Below are 13,345 nucleotides of genomic sequence, written 5' to 3' on the forward strand. Positions count from 1 at the left end.
GGGGGGGGGGGGGTATGATTTCTAACTTTGTATTTATGAATAAAAATAAAAAAAGGTTAATGATGTAGAATTGTTCTTTTTTATGGGATGGACAGTGGGTGAGGCACGACAGATTGCAGTAAAACTAAACAGTAAAACAGTCAAACTGCTACCACAATAGTGTTGAACTTCTGTTGAGAATAATTCATTCATAAATCTGTCTATATATTAGAATATCAGCATCTGGATCATTTACGTCTATTTTAACATAAAAGAGGCTAAAAGAGGACATAACATCAACAAACAACAACTACTAATAAATATTATAGGAAATAAGGAAACTAAGTATAAAAAAGTAAAACAAAATAAATGTACATAGTATATTATTTATTATTGTAAATAAAAAAATAAACATGTCTGACTAAGAGTGGGGGTTGAGGTCGGGGTTTTTTTGTCTCTTTTTTGGGATCCAGCGTAGAGGCCATGACCCCCCCCTGCAAGAAAAGTAGAGAAGGTTCAATCAAACAGTGATAGAAAACGATGGGCTACAGTTTGTTCACTCAGTGCTTACAGGGCGACTGTTTTTAATTTGATTAGTGTCAATTATCCTTTGTAGGAAATATTAGTATTATTCAAATATTTATGAATAATTACAATATTACATTGATTTTTAACGCATAGCACAAAAGCATCAAATAATCAATATCTAACAACTTGTAGAACATGAATAATAAAACTTGGACATGCATCCATCATCTACCCCTTTTGACCTTTTATTGACAAAATTAGAAAATATTTATATAATTTTAAATAAACAAAAAAACAAATTAGGCTGATTATTATTTGGACTTATTTATTTGCGACCAAGCAAAAAAACTGATGGAAATTCATGTTGAAGAGGCACGTTGCTGGATTGTCCGTACGTATTTTAACCATAACCCCGCCTTCTTTACTTGCAATTAGGCACTTCAAAATAAATAAATAAATTCATTAATAATATATACAACATAAAACATGACTAGCACTCCATTAACTCCATCTGGGTTTCATAAATAAAATAAAAACGTTTACCACTCAAAACAATCATCAGAACTCTAACACAGTAAATATGCCAAACAAATTAATAAAAAAGCATTTATATACGTTAGAGTTCTACTTTAAAATAGTAATAATGTAAAATAAAAACTGCTCCTTTTTTCTTTAAATGTCCTTATTGCATATTAATCTTTTCCTCCAATCACACGGCTGCATTCTGAAAGATGAAAAGTGTAAACTTGTTTAAGAGATGTTTAAGAGGACTACTGTAAACTAAGATAAATGTGTTAGTTAAAATAAAGTAATAATGCATAGTTATTTTATAATAAAAGACTAAAAAAGGCAAATTAATAATACAAAATCCAAATCTTTACAAATTCGGCAAGTATTTTGTCGTATTACTTTTTACTGGTGGAAATGCAAAGAAAGCGAGCGACAACTTAGAAGAACTGGTTTGAACATGAATTATTGCACAAAGACGGAAAGGTGGGCGTGTCTCCAGGAAAGAGATCCTCATGACAACCAACATGATTTTTGATACGGAGGCTGATGCTTCAAGGAGAAAAGAAACGTCAACAGCCAGTGCTGATCAGAACACAATCCAATGTTCTCATCGTTTGAATAAATCCTGAAATGTTCATCTGCTGGTGTTTGTCTGCATTTTTTGATGATATTTTGCTGCAAAATAAACCCATTAACCATCACTGTTCTGTCTGTGATGGAATAAACGCCAGGGCTACTATGGGAAGATATACGGTAGTCAACATTTTCTTGGAAAGGATTCTTTTTAAATAATATTTTATAGAATCTTTTAATAGTGTGTAAAATGTTTTTAACTACAAAACATTTTAATTGCATATTATATGTTTTATATCAACTGTAATGCCCATTAAAAAGAAAAGCTAAAGTAAACTTGAACTGAATTATTTCTTTCTTATTAAATATTTGAGGAAAAGTGTAAAAATAACCACCAGATGAATAATTCTGTATTTTCATATTTCTTTGGAGAAACATTTGTTGAGGATAAAAAAACACAGGAATATCTAAAAAACACATCATTTTTGCTAACTGTGCAGAAAAATAAGATTGTACCAGGATAGTAAAATGTCAGAAGTTGGCACACTGGTGGACGGCTGTGGGGCTGAAGTGATGGGAGGATGGATGTCTGAAACGGTTGATGGTTGGACGGCTGAAGCACTGGAAGGCTGCTGGTTTTTCCAACCTTAATGGATGAAAATGATGAAATGATTAGTGTGGTTGTTTTGGTGAGACATGACCAGATCTGCTGACGGTTCACAAATGAAAGTTTCTAATTAAACTAGAGTTCATGCACATTGAAGTCATGTCATCAAGCTTCCATGAATAATGAGTTAAAACAACAGACTGAGGTGAATGTAAAATTATTATTACCAGTATACCTGATACAAGGCCTTCATCCAGGCAAAGCACGTTTATGCTTGATCAGGGAACTTAGGGCAACTTAGGGGGCACAACATGTGTGTGGTAAGAGGCGGGACTTTTTGGCAGGTTTGGCAGCAATTTTTGTATCGTCATCGTCAAAATTTAAATTATCATATAACACTGTGAACAGATCGACAATTGGTTAATGACTCTGAGTGACAGATGGTAAATACATACCAATACAGACACTTCATCACATGTGAGGCGTTCTCTTTTGGCCTGAAATCTTTGTAGCCCGCCTTACATTTGGATGTTTTGGCGGCCACAGCGATCACAGTTGATGCAAGAAGTTGTCGAGCCTCGTGGCAGAGTCAGCTGAAAATAGGAAAAGCAGAATTTTTATGTCTCCAGTTCCCCATTCTGATAAGATTTGGGGAAAATATTGCCATATTAATGACAATGGTTGTTAGTTTTACAATTAAATTAAGGTAGCAATTGAAGTCTAACAGTTTTGTAAGAATGTGCAGGTTATTAGTTCTGAATTTTAAAAAGAAAAGTTATAAAAAAAAAAGGTCATGAAGACTTGGTTTTGAGCTGAAGATGTCTTTCCTCTTATCCAAAAATGATTTCTGGAATAAAACTGGTAAAAAAGCAGTTTGACTGGATCAGAGAAAAGGTTTGAGCGAGTGTGACGTCACCCATTTACTTCCAGATCCTCATAACAAAGTCAATTCTGTCGTCGTTTCTCTGTGATAACGACGTCACCACGTTGGAGCCAGTTGACAGTGATTGATCTGAGTCAACGTTTCTATGGCAACTACTGTCGCCAATCAGGAGTAAGCTGTTGAAAGTCCACACTGCTTCCACTGAAAGTGAGCTTGGTGGAATTTGTCAAACAAACATTCAAGGTGGCACATGCTATTACTGAGGCATCTGTTGGTCAGTCTATAATTTGAATAACTTGTGATAAAGAAACAGTTTTGTAAAACAAATAACTGGAATTAGCAAAAACCTGTTTAAAAGGGTATCACAACAAGAATGGTTAATCTGACCCATAGAATGGCTGACTGACAGCTGTTTGTTTCTCTTTAGAAGTCTATAGGATTTTGGCTCCTTGTACTTCCTGTTTGGAACGTGAGGGGGAGGAGTCAGTCAGTCCAGGTCTCTGAGACAGAGACTGTTTTAAAATATTTACAAAACCAAGTCCAGATGATCGTTGTTACAACGTTTTTTGTGTAAATTTGGAGAAAACCCCTAAATAGGTCAATCATAACACTTTAATATATCAGGAAATTACTGTTCCTTTTTTTGCCGGGAAACCGGCGGTGGCGCGAGCGCTGCCATAATCATTAACTAATGTAACCCCGATTCTCACAAACCTCCCTTCCTCTGCTCGACCACAATAACTATACAGTCGAAACAAATAATTAATACATGTTTCTATGATCATAGTACCCTGCAGTCGTGTTACGTTCAGTCTCTCGATGGACTGGAGGCCGTATTTTTCAGCACCGCTCCTCCGTCACACAGTAATAACAACAACAGCTGCATTCATCTGTCAGATGAAAATACTTTCAGATGATCATAAAGTATTTTCATTAATGCCTCTTGTGTTTACATTTCTTACCTTTGAGACTTCTTTAGCTCGCGCAGAGATGCAGAAAGCGCGACAACCAGATTACCTTTATTGACGCCCAACACCCCCCGACCGGCGCGCGGACACGTGGGGGTGGGGTGGCTTTATGTGCACGGCGCGCACGCATGCGTATTTGCACTAAAATTTTCACATGGCCTCTTTGGCATATAAACCTAACATTTCTATCATTTGTGTCTAAATTACGAGCAGTAAATAACACAACTTGATTTGTGTGTGTCAAAAAATATTTCATGTTGGGTCTAAATCAGATAAACATTGTTCATCACATCAAATATTTACATATTTACTGTATTATACTGTTTTCATATATTTGTTACTTTTATCATCTAAATTGTCCTAAGATTTATGAAAAAATGAAAATCACACACTGAAAAATAGGGTTTGCTTTATCATTTTATTCTGCATAATGGAATGTTTGGCTCAAAACTGAGCTCTTTGGCATCGACTCAACCATTGGGTTTGGAGGAAGAGAATTGCTACCTATGACCCCAAGAACAGCTTCCCCACTGTCAAACATGGAGGTGGAAGCATTATGCTTTGTGGCTATTTTTCTGCACAGAGCTACGTCACCACGTTGATGGAGCCATTAATGGAAAATCTTGAGTGAGAACTTCCTACCCTCCTTAAGTCAGGACCCTTCAAATCAGTCATGGATGGGTCTTCCAACAGGTTAGTGACCTAGAACCTACAGCCAAGGCAACCAAGGAATGGCTGAAGAACAATCATATCAAGGTCATTGAGAGGCCCAGCCCATGTCAATCCTATGGAGAGATCTCACAGTCGCCAAGCAACAGCCACCAAATATTCATGATGTAGAAGGGTCAAAAGAAGGGCAAATACATTTATATAAATTCTTTCAAGTTGATTTCTTTCTAGGTTTGCAATTCTGCACAACAAAGGACAACAACTTTTTTTCCTCCAAATAAAGGCAAAAACCTTGAAACTTCATGTGAGTTCTTGGCAACTGCCATTTCCCAAATCCTGCTCATACTGGACCCACATCTCCATGTCTTGGATATAAGTAATTAACTTGCCAATAACAAAGACTTATGAAAGGTCACTGAGGTGAACTTTGTAGACAAGTGCGGAAACTGTATAGTGTAAGGCTGATCGGCAAATAAAAGACCATGAAAGTCATCTTGGACTTTAGTAGGCATAGAGGAGGGTTCACAGCTTCCCTTTCCTGGGCATCCCCATCTCAGCTGATCTAACTTGGTTTCCTAACATCCAGGACGTTATCAACAAGGCACATCAGCACGTCTGAAGCTGCTGGCAACCTACCGCTCAGCCAGTCCAACTGCATCATGGTCTGGCTCTCAGATCAAACTGAAGAAGAGCAGCAGAAGCTTCAGTGCTGAAGATACTGGAGCAGATCATCGGCTACCCCCTTCCCTACCTGTCATCCTGTCTGAGTAAAGGGACGTGTCAAGGACAGCCCCCTTCCTGCAGCTAACATACTGATACACATATCACTCCACACTTCTAATATTCTTAATTTCTCATGTCATTTACCCCTAATTTAAGATAACCCATTGTCATTTTGCTACATTTTACTTCAGTCTTGCTCAATTAAAATGTAGTCTGTACCCTGACAAAGGATTTGGAGATGCATAGCACATTATATGAGTTTAATAGGTCAGTGTTTCATTCTAAGGTGTTGGACATACAAATCAAAGGCCAAACGTTTGAGATAAAATGAGAAGTGTCTTCAGCACAGGTGTGAGCACTGAAATGTTTAGCTAGTGTTGTAGAAACTTGAACGGAGGTTAAAAAAATAATGTAATTGTTGAAATTTAGGTTGAAAAAACCTTCATTGGTGCGGTGCAGAAAAAAAATCTCTCATTTCAATTAAAAGTCATTTATTTATTGGTACAAAGTTGAAATGAGGTTTTCCTTCTTATAAGCCTTTTTTAGGGGTGGAGCTGGGGCTTGAACTGCAGAAAGTCTCCTCCTCAGCAGACAATTAGTCCCTCATGTTCTCTCTCCATCAAGGCCTCTGTGCTGCCTGAGAATGAAATGAAGAGGAAAACACATAAATGCCACAAGCCCTGGACATCCATGCAGATCACAAAGAGAAACCTCCTGGCTTTGCGGGGCAGAACCTTCCAAAAGCTGGGAGGAGAGCTCTTCAACCACACTTCAAGGACCCGCAGTGCTGCTGGACTTCACCAACCACAGTCTGGTCAGCAGCATGACATCCTAGAGCCTTTAGTTCTTTACCATGGCACCATAACCTGCAATCCATCACATCATGCTTGATCAGTTATGCAACAACTTTAGAAAGTGTAACCCTTGTGCTATCCTAGGCACTTTACCATTGGGAGTTGGGTCATCTAGACCCACTAGACAGTGCTCTGAACCTTTTTTCTTCAATGATTTGTGATCTTCACTGGTGTCCATGGATTACATGAAATCTTTTCACCTTTATCCACCTTTGTCATGGTAGGGAGAACACCTCAATGGAAGGGGGGGGGGGGGGGGGGTCATCTAAGATAGCACAAGGGTTACAAAAGATTTTTACCATATGCTGATTCTTGTTTTCCTGATGCTCAGACAAAGCCCTTCAGTGTTTTTCTCTGGGTCATTTTGATTGGTCCTTGTGGGAAGAGATTAATGTATTAATAATACTGAAGAAATCAAGAGATATTCCACATCAACAGCATGAGAGTAACATGAAAGAAACAAGCCAACATTTATCTACAACATTACCACAATCTTTACCTGGAGGTATCATTCTGGTAACGTCTGCTCCAGCTTTTCTGACTTCCGCTTGTTCCAGCCACCGGCCTGAACGGCGAGGATGTCTGTGCAGAATGAAAGGATCAAAATGTATTAAACTGAGAAAACAAATTACACAAAAAGGATGCATCTTCAATGAGTATTTACCAGTTTTTGACACATATGTACTCGGAAGATGTGTCTGCTGAAGAGAGGAAGCTGTTCAGTCGGTTCAGTCCCTTTCCCTGAAGTTGTCCCTTCTTGATTTCATCCTCGGATCCTCATCATTTCAACCAAAATGTATGTTTGCAAACTTTTGAAACATAAGGGATTAGAAAAAAACTCCAACAGGAATAATGAGAAATAAGCCGTTGATAATTATTACCTCACACATCCAAGAGTGAACTTGAAAAGGACACATGTTCAACAGGTCCTGCATCTCAGGACAAGGAACGCCAACCTTCTCCAAATGCGATCAGAACTCGTAGACTACATCAGAGCAGAAGAACTGCAAGGTCTGTGGAGAAAGCCGTTTCTGCAAATAGAAGGGGTTCATGAAAATATCTCAACGGAACAGGTTCAGGAAGCTCGCTCACCTGGAGAGAGCTCTGAGTGGAGCCGCTTCCACTCTACATCCAGAGGAGGACGCCTCCCTGGGGGGGGGGTTCCATGCATGTCTCACTGGGCAGAGGCCCTAAGGAAGACCCAGGACACGCTGGGGAGACTACGTCTCTCAGCTGGCCCCGGGGTCCCCCAAGAGGAGCTGGAGGAGAGGGAAGTCTGGGCATCTTTGCTAAGACTGCTGCCCTCACAACCTGGTTCTGGATGAATGGAAGAAGATGGATGCATGGATGGAACGTGTTCAGTCCTTTCAGCAAAACTCCACGATGGCAGACTGCGATCCTTCCTCATTTACTTTGCCAGAAGACTTGTTGGAGGACTCTGGTGCTGCCACAAACTTTCCTGCTCCACATCTCCCATCTCCAGGATTCTATCAAAACAAATGAATATTGTACATAAACATGATGATATGACACAAAATACATTAAGACATATAGGCAGGCGTGTTCATTTTCTTAAGGAAGAAGACATTAAAATAGCTTTACATGTTCTATTGCCCCATGAATGCAGTTCACAAAGGAGGTCTCCACAGTGTTTTTGGTCAGAAACGCATCTTCAAAATAACCACTGAGCCTAAAAGAACAGAAAAGTTTACATAAGAAAAACATTTATACCATCAAAAATGTAGGTGGAAAAATTTTTTACACACCCCAGTTGGCTCTCAAAACAGTACATTTTGCAAGTTCCATCCACTGCTACAGCCAACATGGAGGGAGAGCATGCAGGACCCTGAAACAGATGAACCTGACAGCCTCTCCATCTCAAAGTTAGCAGAAAATCAGTCCAGGAACTATTTGTGCATGTTGTCTCCAAATAACTGACCCGTCTGAAAGAGGAAAGGGAAAAAAACACGAGGTTCTTTTATGTATATACATACACACATACAAGAATCAGGAATCAGACTTTCTAACAGAATTTTTAGCTATTATAAAATCGTTCCCAGTGTTTTTTTTAATTACGATCATTTTGTTTTTAAAGACATTTTTCTGCAGCACAGCAGCTCATAAGAATTTCACCTCAGAGCTGTGGTGCAGATGTTTGCCTCTGCTAATTTCCCATAAACCGTTTGTTGATTCTCTCTCCCGCTAGCTTATAGCACCTCACAAGCCCTAGCCGACATTAGCATAGCAAAAAAAAAAAATCAATGAGCAACATTGGAGCTATCCATGTGTACACTTTTGAGCCAGATACTAGCTCAGACTAGGGAACTCAGGACATTAATGGATCTACTGGTTTTTGTCTGCAAGTGGATGCATCAGAATTGGAGCGGAGCAGAGACTTTGGCCCATTCATGGCAGTTAGAGCGTCACAACTAAGAGCTTTTTGAGACAATGAGTTTCATCTTCTCCTGATCCATCGAGATTTGAATAAATACTCAGAAACAGTTTTAATCTTATATTATTCTGTATATGTTTATATTTTTGTTAATGTTCTCAATAATGAGAAAAATGTTTGATCTTAAAAACGTGACTTCCATTGGAGCGGCTCTTTAACTTTGTTGACAACGCTAGGATAAATAAATGTGGTCAGCCAAATCAGCCATAATTGTTTAGACCAGGGGTTTGCAGCCTGAGGCTCCACAGCCACAAGTGGCTCCTTGACCCCTCCTTTGTGGTTCTCCGACAAAAAATAAAAATGTTTTTAATTCAAACAAATATCCTATTTTTCAGACGACACAGCGCATCACGCAAAACAAAACAGTCAGATAAGTCAAACTTTACTCAACTTGGTGATCTACTCAACAGTTGAAGCAAAGTATTACTGTGCCAGGCTCCTGACTACAGTACCCATAATGCTTCAATAATCTATCAAGCGGTAATGCACAATATTTTAAGAAATTCCAGCATTTATGACCAATTTTTTTAAACCTGACAACGTACCACAAAAAATCAATTTGAGGTCAATACGCACAATTTAGAGGGCCTATCCCATGCTAGCCATTTAGAATAAACTATTTCCTCGATCTCTGAGGCTCCGCCTTTCTCTTCTTGTGGGTGTCGCCTATTTCATGACATCAACCTAGAGTCGGCGTCGGCAGCGTTTCTGCGTTTCTTCCATCCAAACTTTTGCAAAGATGGATGTGCATATTGTGTAATGAAAGCATTTTGCTGATCACCGCTAGCTCCATAGAGGAAGTGGGGGTGTCTGTTAGCCTGGAGGCGGTTTAGCTGCACAGGCTCTTCCTGGAAGAGGCTGCTCCTCACTTATGATGACGTCACAATGTGAGGACCCTCTTATTGTGAATTGGGAGGGGCTGGTGCTCAGAGGGTTTCAGAGGAATGTTGAGAGATGCGTGAATGGATCAAAATACTGCTGTGGATTAAGTTTTGTGAGGAATTAACATTATAATACACTTTAAAATTTTAAAAAGTTGATATTGCATGATATAGGCCTTTAAAGAAATACTGGCTGAGATGTACTAACAACATAAAATCTACAATGTGTAAAAAAAAGCCTTTGTAAACCCCAGTAGTTATCCAGTTTCCAAAATAACATAAATGCAAATGAGTGTTTGATTTTCTAAACGCTGAAGAGACACCTTGTGTGTCCTACTGAGTTCTGCACAGTGAGACATTAGAAAGGCTCTTAGCTGTTTAAAGGGCTGCAGACCCCCGTTTCTGGCTAAATGACCCAAAAGGAAACTTACCTCTGCGGAGACCACGTGACGTTTCCGCCCCCGTCCTCTATACAGAAGAGGCCTTCACCGTGATGCTGCGGCCTTTTAAATTTAAGATGGAAAAACGCCTCGTCATTCAACGTTAATCCTAAACAGCCAACACGTTTTTACTAAAAACCCATCTCTGGTTTCCCAAATCTAAACATTACATTTCTACAGAGAAAAGTTCAAAGCATCGCCCACCTTCCAGCTGTCCAAGAGTTCTTCAGCCGCGCGCCTTCCTGCGGGTTCATCCGGGGGTTTCCGGGGGAGTGGGGTGGGGGTGCCCGTATGACGCTGCGTTCACTGGCTTTTCGAAATGCGCACTTCATGTCAATTGGGGCAAATTGAAGGCTTAAAAGCCTGATTACTTTAGATAATATATCCTATTTAATATATCATATTTAAAACTTTATTGAGAATTACTACAGGAAACAGTGATGAAACCTTTTTTAACAGATAAATTAGAGCACTTCATTGTAATACTATAATATATGAGATACGTCAAAAAAATTGACAGTTAAAGAAAAAAGAATATAATAGATGCTAATATTTTATAAACTCCATCAAAATAATTGTTTCATCTCATTTATCATAATATTTATAGGTTTTTTATCACACACCATTAGACTCGTAGTGTAAATAAATTAAAATGCAGAAAAATCAATTTAAAGAACTCTTTGGTCAGCCCCTGAACTCAACATTTTTCCGGTTTGTTGTCACATGTCAATCAAAGCCTAATCGCCGCAACAGCAACACGGAACGAGAAAACCTATACACGGGTCCCTAGAAATGTAAATAAAAGAAATTAATAAATCGCAACGTACCTTTTTACGAGATTTTCCACAGGAAAAAAAGAGAAAGGCACGTCACGTGACCCACGTCAGCCTGCATATATTTATGGAAAAGATCAGACGCGTTCAGATCCTTGAGGAAAAGTTGAACGTAACAAACAAACTACGAACTGCATGTCTGCAATGAATGGATATTATGAAAATAAAGGGGATATATACTGCTAGAAATGTTTTCAAAAATAAATCAGTCCATATTCACTCATATTTTACAATTTTCTGCGGAAAAAAAGAGAAACATATAAGTCACGTGACCCACGCGCACGTCTGCAGATATGAATGAAAGTTAACGTGTTTCTCCAACGTAACACAGAGCCTTTGGGAGAAAAAGTTGAACGAAACAAGCAAACTACAAACTGTATGTCCAACATGAAAGCACATTTTAAAAGAAAATGGTATATTTCTCACTAGAAATGTTGTCAAAATAAAAATTAGTCCTCAAAATATCTTGTTTTATGGGATATTCCACCGAAAAATGAACGTGCATCCGCCATGTTTTTTGCTCACGGCAGGCCAAACCTCCAAAGTCACGTGATCCTGAGAAGACTTGTAGAAAATGAATAGAAAAATGAAACGTATCCGCCTCACAGTTTAGGGGGCGTTTTTGTAAAACTCTCACGCATTTTCATGTGGACAAATGTAGCTACTACACATTTTAGGATGAGACTGGGTTGAACGTGCAGTTCCAGTCACCGCCCATCACTATAACGTCCCCTGGATCACAGTTCTTCAAAAAATCCTCTAAAGTGAGGAAAAAGGGGATTCTGTGAGCACCTTCTGCAGGTGCATAAAAGTTAATCAAACAAAATTTAAACCCGTTCAGTTCAACCCTCACAGTGAGGAACCTGCCCGCGGCCACCTCACTAACGGATAAGATATTAAGACTCAGCCGAGGTGAAAAAAGAACCGCCACCCCAGCAGAGAAGACTGTACCATGAGAAAGGAAAGACTGACCCCTCCACCACAGAGCCCATTCTGCTTCAGTCAGTACATCACTATGTGTCTCCTGTAAAAACAAAATATCCAGAGCTTTATCTTCAAAAATGTCTTTAATAATCGCCCTCTTTTCCGCATCTCTCCCACCATTAATGTTTAAAGAGCCTGCCTTAAATGTAAACATAGAGTGAAGAAGGAAAAGTGAAGAAAATAACAGGAAAAGAATCATCCACACACACACAGTCATAACTACGTCAGTGTTTCACCCTTTTTCTTCATTTTCAACCTCCTGGAGCTTTTACCCTTCAAAGCCTTCAACTGTTTACGAACGGTAGTGACATGTTTCTTTAATCGAAACCGTTTCTTTTCATCAAGTATATTAAAGTCAACCTGTTTCTGCAAAGTTAGTGACGTCAGAATGAACTTCTCCAAATCTGGAAAATAATCAGCCACTTTAACTGGTCTACCAAATGAATCTTCTAGGAAGTGATTGATTTCCTCAAGTGAATAAATGTCATCGGACGATATCTGGGACTCTGCCAGAGAGACACAGTCAGAGTCTGAATCCAGCTCCATGTCTGTGGTGACAGGAGGAGGAATCACAGCAGAAAAATCATCAGTAACAGCAGACTGTCCATCTGCACACTCAACCCCTTCACCAGTCACCCCTGTGCCCATTTTATCACCACTAGAATGGTCAGAAATACCTCCAACATTCTCAACACTGACACTCACACCACCTTCAGACTCCTCCTGAAGCTCTGAGGCAGGAGCAACAGTGTTGTCTCTAACATTAACCTCACTATTGCTGCTCTGAGCAGCTTCAGAGCTGCAACCTTCACCAGGATCTGTACCAGTTAGAAGGGCGGGGTCCCCCACACCCACACAGTCTGCAGTGGCGAGCCCCTGCTCCACCTGAGCGGCCGGAGCGGCCTCATCAGGCCGCCCTTCAGCTGCCCTGTGAGGGCAGGCGGCGCGCTTATGCCCAGCGTTTCCGCACTCAAAGCACTTCAGATTTCCCGTGCTGGCATAGACCAAATAATTGCCATCCCCGTGCTTCACGCGGAAGGACACGTCCAGAGTCTGAGCAGAAGAGCTAAGAAACATGAAAACCTGTCTGCGGAAGGACTGAACATGTCTCAGCTTCTCACTCCTGCAGCCCAAACCTACAGTTCGGAAACCGCTAGCAAACTTTCCGTAACGCTGCAGCTCTTTTTCCAGAGCGTCGTTGGGAATGAACGGGGGAACCCCCGAAACAATGACACGCGTCGACGGCACCGCGAGCGGGGACACCTGCAGGAACTCCCCGCCCACAGTGACGCCACACGCGATCAAGTCAGATACCAAACGCTCCTCCGTCAGAAAAACTATCACTCCTTTGTTCATCCGAGAAGCATAAGTAATGTTGGCGTGACCAACTAAGTCTCCCACGGCAAGGAGAATTGTCTCCACAGACACCTGTGGGTCGGGTTGGACGCGGACCCCATGCCT

At 40.2% G+C, this 13,345-nt stretch overlaps 2 long non-coding RNA genes across 13 annotated transcripts; both read right to left on the minus strand.

Moving 5' to 3' along the window:
* Window positions 1-345: 345 nt before the first annotated feature.
* On the minus strand, window positions 346-4,968 carry LOC111946860. Of its 3 annotated transcripts, XR_002872654.1 has the most exons (5): window positions 4,043-4,968; window positions 3,871-3,970; window positions 2,653-2,790; window positions 2,107-2,236; window positions 346-473 (listed from the first exon to the last, which is right to left on the minus strand). It is a non-coding gene; the product is annotated as an uncharacterized LOC111946860 (long non-coding RNA). The 3 variants fall into 3 exon arrangements; XR_002872652.1 differs by lacking the exon at window positions 3,871-3,970 and having other exon boundaries at window positions 4,043-4,964; XR_002872653.1 differs by lacking the exon at window positions 4,043-4,968 and having other exon boundaries at window positions 3,871-4,036.
* A 946-nt stretch (window positions 4,969-5,914) lies between these two features.
* On the minus strand, window positions 5,915-11,366 carry LOC111946859. 10 transcript variants are annotated; one of them, XR_002872645.1, is made up of 10 exons: window positions 11,327-11,366; window positions 10,272-10,377; window positions 10,059-10,130; window positions 8,061-8,237; window positions 7,897-7,984; window positions 7,176-7,781; window positions 6,959-7,103; window positions 6,794-6,876; window positions 6,594-6,668; window positions 5,915-6,306 (listed from the first exon to the last, which is right to left on the minus strand). It is a non-coding gene; the product is annotated as an uncharacterized LOC111946859 (long non-coding RNA). The 10 variants fall into 10 exon arrangements; XR_002872644.1 differs by lacking the exon at window positions 11,327-11,366 and adding an exon at window positions 10,895-11,083; XR_002872648.1 differs by lacking the exon at window positions 11,327-11,366 and having other exon boundaries at window positions 7,176-7,611; window positions 7,707-7,781; window positions 10,272-11,083.
* Between the last annotated feature and the right edge of the window lie 1,979 nt (window positions 11,367-13,345).

This window comes from Oryzias latipes, chromosome 22, assembly GCF_002234675.1.
Source record: "Oryzias latipes chromosome 22, ASM223467v1".
Classification (NCBI taxonomy): domain Eukaryota; kingdom Metazoa; phylum Chordata; class Actinopteri; order Beloniformes; family Adrianichthyidae; genus Oryzias; species Oryzias latipes.